This window comes from Camellia sinensis, chromosome 5 (genome assembly GCF_055761805.1).
Source record: "Camellia sinensis isolate YWXY chromosome 5, ASM5576180v1, whole genome shotgun sequence".
Taxonomy (NCBI): Eukaryota; Viridiplantae; Streptophyta; class Magnoliopsida; order Ericales; family Theaceae; genus Camellia; species Camellia sinensis.
In genome coordinates this window covers 32,725,941-32,735,206 of record NC_138965.1, presented here as the reverse complement: position 1 = coordinate 32,735,206, position 9,266 = coordinate 32,725,941, and the positions used below count along the sequence as shown (strand labels likewise).

Genomic DNA, 9,266 nt, shown 5'->3' with positions numbered 1-9,266 from the left:
AAGAGAGGCAATGAAGCAAGTGCAACAAGGAGGCCTCAAAAAGTGAGAGGCCCTTAAATAAACATGAAAAATAGCTCAAAATAAGCCTATCTCCAGTTAGGGTTGGAGCCCAAAACAGCAAGCAATTATGGCTAATGTATTGAACAAAATAAAGCACAAAAAAAGAGAATAGGGACTCACCCTTGAAGACTAGTCTTTGACACCCTTTTGGACCAAGATGCAGCACTCCTAGGCTCTGAAGAGCAACCTCCAGCTGCTGGAATGGAGGATGGAAGGGTGGGGCTATGGGTTGGTGAAGAAATGAGTGTAGGACTTGAGGGTTTGGAGCTTGGAAAGATGGAGAGAGAGAGAGATACAAGGCAAGAGGCTCAAAGGTGATTTTTCTAACCCTTAAACCAGAGCTGGAGCTGCTGTTATATAGGCAAAAAGGGGAAAAAAAGGGGGGGGAAATGGAAGGAAAACAATCCAAGTTTCCCTCCAAAATGCAGCCCCCCGGATACAGAATCTGGGGGGAAAAAAGGGTGTATCTGCACTGTACTTGATGCAAGAATTCTGGCCGGCCAGTTATTGGGACTGTAGGTGGCCGGCCAGCCAAGGGTCAAAAGGGTCAAGTATGATTAGTGGCCGGCCACCACAGAAAGAGGGCCTCCCATGTGTGCACAACACAACCCTGTGGTCACAAACTGGAGAAAGTGAACCAGGAGAGAGAACAACCCACTTTTCAAAGGGGTTCAAAAAGTGCAAAAGCAATTACTGGCTAGCCACCAAATATTGGTGGCCTCCCAGATGTGTACATCACAAATATGGGGTTTAGGGTGCAAGAAAATGGCCCAAGGGTGGTCAACATTGGCTTTGAAGTGGGAGAAATCGGGCGACGGAGGGCGATGAAGGGATAAAGTTGGCTGACAGAACAATTACTGGCCTCCCATCCTTCTATGACCTTCCTAGCAATGAAACAGAGGTCCCTGCCAAAAATGAACCAAAACCGATGCAAAATGAAGGTTCGGGGGCCGAAACGCGCAGTCTGGGGCCTCGAAAACTGACTGTTAGGCACCGGAAGTGGTGTTCGACCACGAAGTCGGTTTTTCGGACCACAGTGTCCCTCAAAAGGGAGCAAATAAGATGTATGCCAGAAACCGGAGCAAACGGAGATGGTTAAGCGGTCCCGAACCGAGGCACACGGCCAACGGCTCTGAAAAATCGGAAACCGGGCTCTAAATGGGCAAAATGGCCTACGACCACGAAACGTAGCCTACGGCCACTGAGAGATGATCTACGAGACCTCTCCCTCCCTTCGGGAAGAGAAAACAGAGAAAACGGAGCCTGGTTCGCAAACCGAGGCAAAGCACAAAAGAGTCCGGAAGTCTGGAGGCAAGGCTCGCAGCCGAGACTCTGAAACTTCTGAACAAGCACAATATGCAATATCACCGAGTGCTCAACTGGTGACGTCTGAGTCTCAAGGTCGGTCAAAAATGGAGTGTCTATAACTACCTATAATCCTTTATTTGGATTGATTTACTTTTGTGTATAATTGAAGCAATTTTTACTTGAGATTTGTTTGGTTTGTTTGCCAAGTTGTAAAAGCAAGTTTTATTTGCTTATATTGTTTTAGCAATTTTAAATTGCTTGTAAGTGTGAAACCTTGGGTTGTTTTAACTTAGTTCATCCCTTGTAAACCGTAATTCTAAAAATTGTTTCTCTCGGATTAGGAGTCAACATGCTCTTGAAAATTTTGTCAAAAGGTTAACTGGGTTTTAACTGGGACCGATGTGACCCCTCCAGTCTTTTTGGGAACATTCTTGACCATGTTCTATTCTAGGTTTAGTGGTGAGACTAATTTTTGAATTAACTTTTCAACTGTGGGATTTTCTAACGTTAAGTTTAATTTTTGGAAACACAGAAAGTGGTATTCTGGTGTATTTTTCAGAAATGGCAATTGTCACCGATGCTGATGCTACTACCAATGTTGGTGGGGATCTGAACCCCTGGGCAACTGGCTTGCCGACCTCTATTGCTGTGACCTTTATGGGTAACCTTGGTATTACTCTGGCTGTTCCGGGAGGACCGCTCAATCACTATGAGTGCCCAAAGAAATTTTTTGGGGTGAACTTCAAGAGATGGCAGCTAAAGATGTTCTACTTGACTGAGCTGAACCTTGCAAAGGTTTTGAGAGAGGATCTTCTAGACGTGGCAGAAAATGAGCTAGACAGCCAAAAAGTCATGGCACTTGACATGTGGAAGAAGACGGACTATCTTTATCAAAACTATGTGTTCAACAGCTTGGCAGACACACCCGAGGATCCTCCAACCGTGGTAGAGAATGAGTCAGATAGGCAGAAAGTCATGGCACTTGACACATGGAAGCAGACAGACTATCTTTGTCGAAACTATGTGTTCAACAGCTTGGCAAACTCACTCTACAATGTGTTTTGTGCCAAGAGCTCAGCAAAGGAGTTATGGCAATCTCTGGATAAGAAATACAGGACTGAGGACGCCGGGGAAAAGAAATTTGTCATTGGCTGGTTCCTGGACTTTAAAATGACAAATACAAAAACTATGATAAGCCAAGTTCAGGAATTCCAAGTGATCTTGCATGAAATTCATGCTGAGGGGATGCCATTGAACGAGTCATTCCAAGTTGCTGTGATCATTGAGAAACTTCCTAATGGTTAGAAGGACTTCAAGAACTACTGAAGTACAAACACAAGGAAATGTCAGTTGAAGAGCTAGTTGTCCGACTCCGAATTGAGGAGGATAATAGAAAGAAATGAGGGAGTACCTCCTCTGTGAAGGCCAATGTCATTAAGCATGGCAAATCGTCTAGGATAAGGAAGAAGCCTCATGTGAACAAGGGCTCAAAGCTGGGGCCAAGGGGTGGTGTTGCAAAGAATCCGGTATACAAGCGGCAAGAACTTGGTTATCGGTTCTAAGGGAAGTGCTACAACTGTGCTAGAGAGGGGCATCAGGCTAGTCACTGCCACAAGTAGAAGAAGCCATACAAGGCCAAATCTCGTGCTCACATGGCAGATATACAAGAGCACTTCTATGATGAAGATGACATGCACTTGTCTGACGTTGTCTTTAAGGTGAATCTTGTGGGTTCAAACCCAAGAGAATGGTGGATTAATACTGGGCTACACACGACATCTGCTCTGAGAAGAAGCTATTTACAACTTTCGAGCCAGTTACAAATGGTGAGAAGTTGTTTATGGAAAGCTCTGCTACCTTAATTGTTGAGGGGAAAGGAAAGGTGGTCCTGAAGCTGACCTTAGGAAATGAGCTGACCTTGAACGAAGTCCTGTATGTTCTGGACATTCGTAAGAAACTTTTATCAGGGTCTTTTCTCAGCAAACATGGTTTTCGCATGGTCTTTGAGTCAGACAAGGTCCTTCTGACCAAGAGTAGAGTATATGCGGGTAGGGGTTATATGTTGGGGGGGTATGTTCAAAATCAATGTAATGATTGTTATCCCAATGATGAATAAAGATGCATCTTCTTCTGCTTAAATGCTTGAGTCTTCCATTTTGTGGCATGGTAGACTAGGACATGTGAACTTTGAATCTTTACGTAGATTAATCAAGTTAGATCACATACTTTCTTTTAAGATTAATCCAAAACACAAGTGTGAAACTTGTGTTGAAGCGAAGTTGACAAGATCTTCATTTCATTCTATTGAAAGAAGTTTAGAGCTGTTGGACTTAGTGCATAGTGATGTGTGTGACTTAAAGTTTATACAATCACATAGTGGCAATAAGTACTTCATCACTTTTGTTGATGATTGCACTAAGTATTGTTATGTCTATGTGCTAAAAAGCAAAGATGAGGCTATTGACAAATTTGTTCTTATAAGAATGAAGTTGAGAATCAATTAGGCCGCAAGATTAAAGTTTTAAGAATTGATCGTGGTGGTGAGTATGGATCACCGTTTATTGAGATTTGTGCTCAATCTGACATTATCCACCAAACCACGGCGCCTTATTCTCCTCAATCAACTGGGATTGCTGAGCGGAAGAATATGACTCTAAAGGAGATGATGAATGCAATGTTGCTAAGTTCTGGATTGCTACAGAACTTGTGGGGGGAAGCAATTTTCTTTGCGAATTACATTCTAAATAGAATCCCTCGGAAGAAAATAGACATGACTCCATATGAATTATGAAAAGGCCGCAAGCCATCTTATAATTTCCTACGAATGTGGGGGTGTCTTGCAAAAGTGGCGGTACCTACACCCAAGAGGGTTAGGATAGGTCCGAAAATCGTGGATTGTATATTCATTGGTTATGCACAGAATAGTAGTGCATATAGGTTTCTTGTGCATAAGTTTGTATTCTTATGGATATCTGAAATATCAGTGGGAAGATGGGTTTTAAAAATAAATAAATATATATATATATCACATCTCTCTCTCTCTCGACAATGATAAAGGGGTGGGACAGGTAGTATTTGATTGTTATTATGGTCCATAATAATAATATAAAGAAAAAGGCACCAACTCTTCAAAGGTAAGCTTAGCCTGGTCAACATGGGCATCGGATTGAAAGTTGTTGTAGTGTCCTTGTTCTTGTCAACCCTGTTTTTGCCTCTGGTATTTTCTGCACCAACTGATGGCCTGGTTAGAATTGGAAAATTTTTAGAGGGAGGAATAAAATAGGACCCACCACCTTAACTTTAGCTGATGCTTTAACAATTGCTCAACATCATGATGTTGAGTGAGTGGCACCGAAAAGCAACATGTGGATAATTCATCATCTTGGCAAGTTTTTTTTTTTTTTTGTCGTTGTCAATGTGTGTCCTTAGCACTTGTGACATGTGACTTGAACTTTGTTGTATATTTCTTTTTCTTTATAATAAAATGACGCTTACTCACCCAATTGGAGATGGGTTGCAAAATGCTGGAAATGTCCTATGAAGAGCATGATAGACTGGCTACAAGAAGTCAATTTCTGACCCACACAATTGGCAGGATCTTGTCGGAAATGGAGATCGAGTCCACATTTATCGACACCAAGAACTTTCAGTCTCTAGTTAAATTGAAAGAAAGCACAATAACACACAGTTTTGATCTGTTTAGTGGGTTATTCATCAATAATAAGTTTGCCCAGCAAGAGGGTACATATATTATGATTGAAGGTAGTATTGACCGAGGGTCAGGGGTTCAAAGGAGAGTGGACGCAAACATTACATATGCCAATGAAAAAGGGGATGTTCAGGTGAGATACAGAGCAGCCCAACAAGAGAGAGATAGAGAAGCAGCATGATGCAATCAAGGCACATAATACAGAGCTCAGAAACCTCTCTAAGGTTTGTAGAATCATCGGGATATAAGGAGGGCACCACCTCCTATTTATAGAAAGTATGTCACGTTTCCTGTAACAGACTTTCTGAATATTGCAAAATTATGCTGGAATATGTCATGTGTTAGAACATATCATTTCATGAGGATTTTCCTCAGTCCTCGAGCCACTATACAAAAATTCAGTAGTGCAGTCTTTCCCTCAATAAGCTTGGCCCAAGGCAATGACGCCTGTGGGGCATCACGCTGAGTGATACCTCAATCTCTAGCCACCAAACCACAAGACCCAGAGTCCCGTAGTGAGTTTGCTGAAGACTTCAGCATACCTAAGTTCTACCTATTAACTTATGTACTAGGGATGGCGAAAGGATCTTGGGAATGACACTATGGAAGTGGTACCTCCTTTAACTGTTCTTGATGCCAAAGTGAAGAGTTTGGTGAGAGCAACATTTTCATCGGTCGAGATCAAAATCCGACAAAATCGAAAGTTTGAATTTTTGCTTGTTTCCTCTTCTAGCTTGAGGTAGGGATTTTTCCTACACTTATTTATGCACTTTTACTTGATTATATGGAGTTTAGAGCTGTATATATTTTAATTAGAATTTTTGGAAAATTTGTGATTTATTTGCTTAAAAGGGAAATTTTGAGAAAAATAAAGAGTTGATGCCCAAATTGTGAAAGTGTAAACTTGGAATATGTTTGTAAAGTTATGAAAGAGCTATGTTTTAAATTTGAACAAAAACGGACTTCGACTCGATTGGTTTTGAATTTTTTACCGGTTTGTGACCAAAAGAGCATTTTTAAAGAAAACAAAGGAATTACATTTAATTTTGGGGGCTTTTATTCAAAATAGGATGTCATAGTTGAATAATGCTTGGAGAATGAGTTTGGAAAGAAAATAATATTTTCTTGGGCATTAACGAAATTATTTTGCTTAATATATATGTTGGAATAAAACCGACACGGTTAGAAATGGACCTTGAGAGGTTATCGGAGGTGATTGTGATATGAAAACTAGTGTAGTTGTTCATATTTGATGAGATATGGAATAGATTGTATTTATCAAAATTTTTATGGAATTTAATTGTTTAAATATCCGTTTAGAAATATTTGTTTTGGGCTATCGGTGGAGGATAGCCATAATTGTTGTAGAAATGCATGAGACTTAGGTAAATTGAACCACATTCCTCATTTGTTGCATTGGACATTGCATTACATTTATTTCATTGGAAATGTATCTGTTTTTGAGAAATGTTTGGAAATGTATCTATTTACAAAAAGATAAATACTTGGTGAATCTGGGTAGGGGGTGTGGAACCGAGCGGTTAGGTGTTGAGCCTTCCAGTTTACTGGTAAAAATGATAGTGGTAGTGCATATGTCCTACTTGCAGACACTCACCTAGAGATTTATAGGGCCCGTATTCATGTAACAGATATGGTTTAAAATGGAAATAGTTTTATATTTGTTGTTGTATCTTAGCATTGCATGTTTTATAAAAAGAGAGATAAACTGTTTTATCATGAGCATGGAATGAGCATATTCCTTTTTAGTCTTGTCATTGTTCATATGTTGTGTAGTATATCTCTACTGGGTTGTGGCTCACCCTATAAGGGAAATCATTTCAGGTACATGTGTTATGCCTCCGCCAAGGCATTAACTCGGGAGGACTCGGAGCTGAGGCTTCATTTTTGTTTTATTGTTATTTGCTGAATGTAAGCCCATGGCTGTATTTGTGTTGAGTTGAAACTCCATTTTGTGTAACTAAGAATGTTTCTGGATAAATTTGTAAGCCCGTAGGACACTTATTATCTGTTTGGCTTCTAGTTCATACTTGTTGTAAAATGCATGTTTGGGATTGGAATTGAGGCATTGAGATGCGAACAACATGTATTTCGGCATTTGGGATTTAATGGAAATAGGTGTATGGATTAGTTAGCTATATATATGCGTCTGCCTATTAGGTGGTTTTGTTGCATAAATAGATATATCATGTCAAATTTTCGGGGCTCTACAATACTTCTAGGGTTTGGAAAAATTATTTTGCCTATAAAGTTGGACTGAGATGGGATTTTATGCTCATTTAATATTCTGGCTGAGTTTGGAATAAAAAGTTCTAGCCTGGATCAACTCAATCGGTCCATTTATAAAATATTAATTATAATTTAGTTATAAAAAAAGTATATATATATACACTTCTTTTGAGGCTTAAATTTAAACATTTGTTAAAAATCATATGTATTTTACCATTGAATTTTGTTAACGTCCTAAACTCAAATAATAAATAAAAATATCATACTAGAATACACACCGTCAAAACGGTGCGTACCATAGGTAATTATAACATTTGTGGTATTAATTATCATAAATATCATAACTAAAAAAAAATAAAAAATAGAGTCATAACCAAACAACATATAAAGTATAACCAAGATCTTTTGTATCACAATCAAAATAATAATCATGTCATAATCAACATTATAATAAATTATGATTGAATCAAACAAATCATAACCAAAGACCATAAATGTCATAACTGGGGCATATGATACACCTCTAAATAGAGTGTATTGTAAAATTTCTCTAAATAAGAAAATTTAAAGAATTTAATATCTTTAAATTTAATAACAAAAATAAAAAAAATTAGGATAAATTCCAAATACACTCTCCGAGGTTTTCTTAAAATACAAGTTGCCTCTTATGATTTTGGAAATTACATTCCTCCCCTTAAAGTTTCTGATTTCATAATAAAGATTAATAAATCATCAGGTCAATTAACAATTTCTAATTATGTTAGAAATTCATTTCAATTAATATTTCAAGGAATTTTATCATTGTATAGAAGAGCAGTTATAAATTTCATTCTGTTAAATAAAAAATTCAAATAAGGTGGTATTTGTTTCAAACCACAATGGGCAGTCAGTATTTTAAGTAAACCTCAAAGGGTGTATTTGTCATTTATCCAAAAATTAATAATTTATATTTATTGAATTAATAATTACAAATACACCCAATAAGATTTGCTTAAAATATAAATTACCCCATGTAGTTTGAGAAATTACAAATACTCCATTATCAGAATTTTTTTAACATAATTAACTAAAAAAATAAAACTCCATAACTACTCTCTTATACAATAATAAAATTATTTGAACTATTAAGTGAAATATATTTATGCATCATTAAAAATTATTAATTGCCTTGCTGACTTATTAATAAAATGAGCCATTTGTTATGAAATTAGATGGGGCAGAATGTAATTTCCAGATCCATAAGAGGTTATTTGTATTTTAAGTAAATCTCAAGGGGTGTATTTGTAATTTACCCTTTAATTAAATAGTCGGCTTTGGAATTTAAATTTTTGGGTAAACAAATATACCTCTTTAGGTTTACTTAAAATACAGATTACCTCTTATAGTTTTGGAAAATGAGCATGCCCTTTATACTAAAGTAGAGAATGAAGATATTTTGTTTGTTTGCTTATATGTAGATGATTTGATTTTCATTGGCAACAACCCAAGAATGTTTGAAGAATTCAAATTAGGGATGGCTTGGGAATTCGAAATGACAGATATTGGGCTCATGTCATATTATCTTGGGATTGAAGTCAAGCAAATGGATGATGGAGCCTTCATTTCTCAACAAGGCTATGTGTCATGGGTTGCCTTGCAAGGCTAACTCCGTGACGTTTCGCTCGCGGTGGTGTGGCCATTTGAGTGCTCGCTCGCGGTGGTGTGGCCATTTGAGTGCTCAAGAGTGGCCATTGGAAGTGCCCCAACGTGGCCTAACATTGGCCCCAAGTAGCCCAAGGCATATAGGCCACTAATAGCCAGCAGACAGCAAAGTCGCCGCCCATGCCAATAGCGAACCAGTGCTGCCAGCGGCAGCAAAATACAGCAGCAGCAGCCAACAGTGGCAGCCCACAGTGCAGAGTTTTGGCGCTTTGTTTCGGCATTCAAACGAAGGAGTTTTGGG

At 38.4% G+C, this 9,266-nt stretch overlaps 1 long non-coding RNA gene across 1 annotated transcript; it reads left to right on the top strand.

Annotated features, from left to right (window-relative positions):
* The first annotated feature begins 4,844 nt into the window (after positions 1 to 4,844).
* LOC145790071 (uncharacterized) lies at positions 4,845 to 7,233 on the top strand. The gene is made up of 2 exons (XR_014328713.1): positions 4,845 to 5,816; positions 6,920 to 7,233. It is a non-coding gene; the product is annotated as an uncharacterized LOC145790071 (long non-coding RNA).
* The last annotated feature ends 2,033 nt before the right edge of the window (positions 7,234 to 9,266 follow it).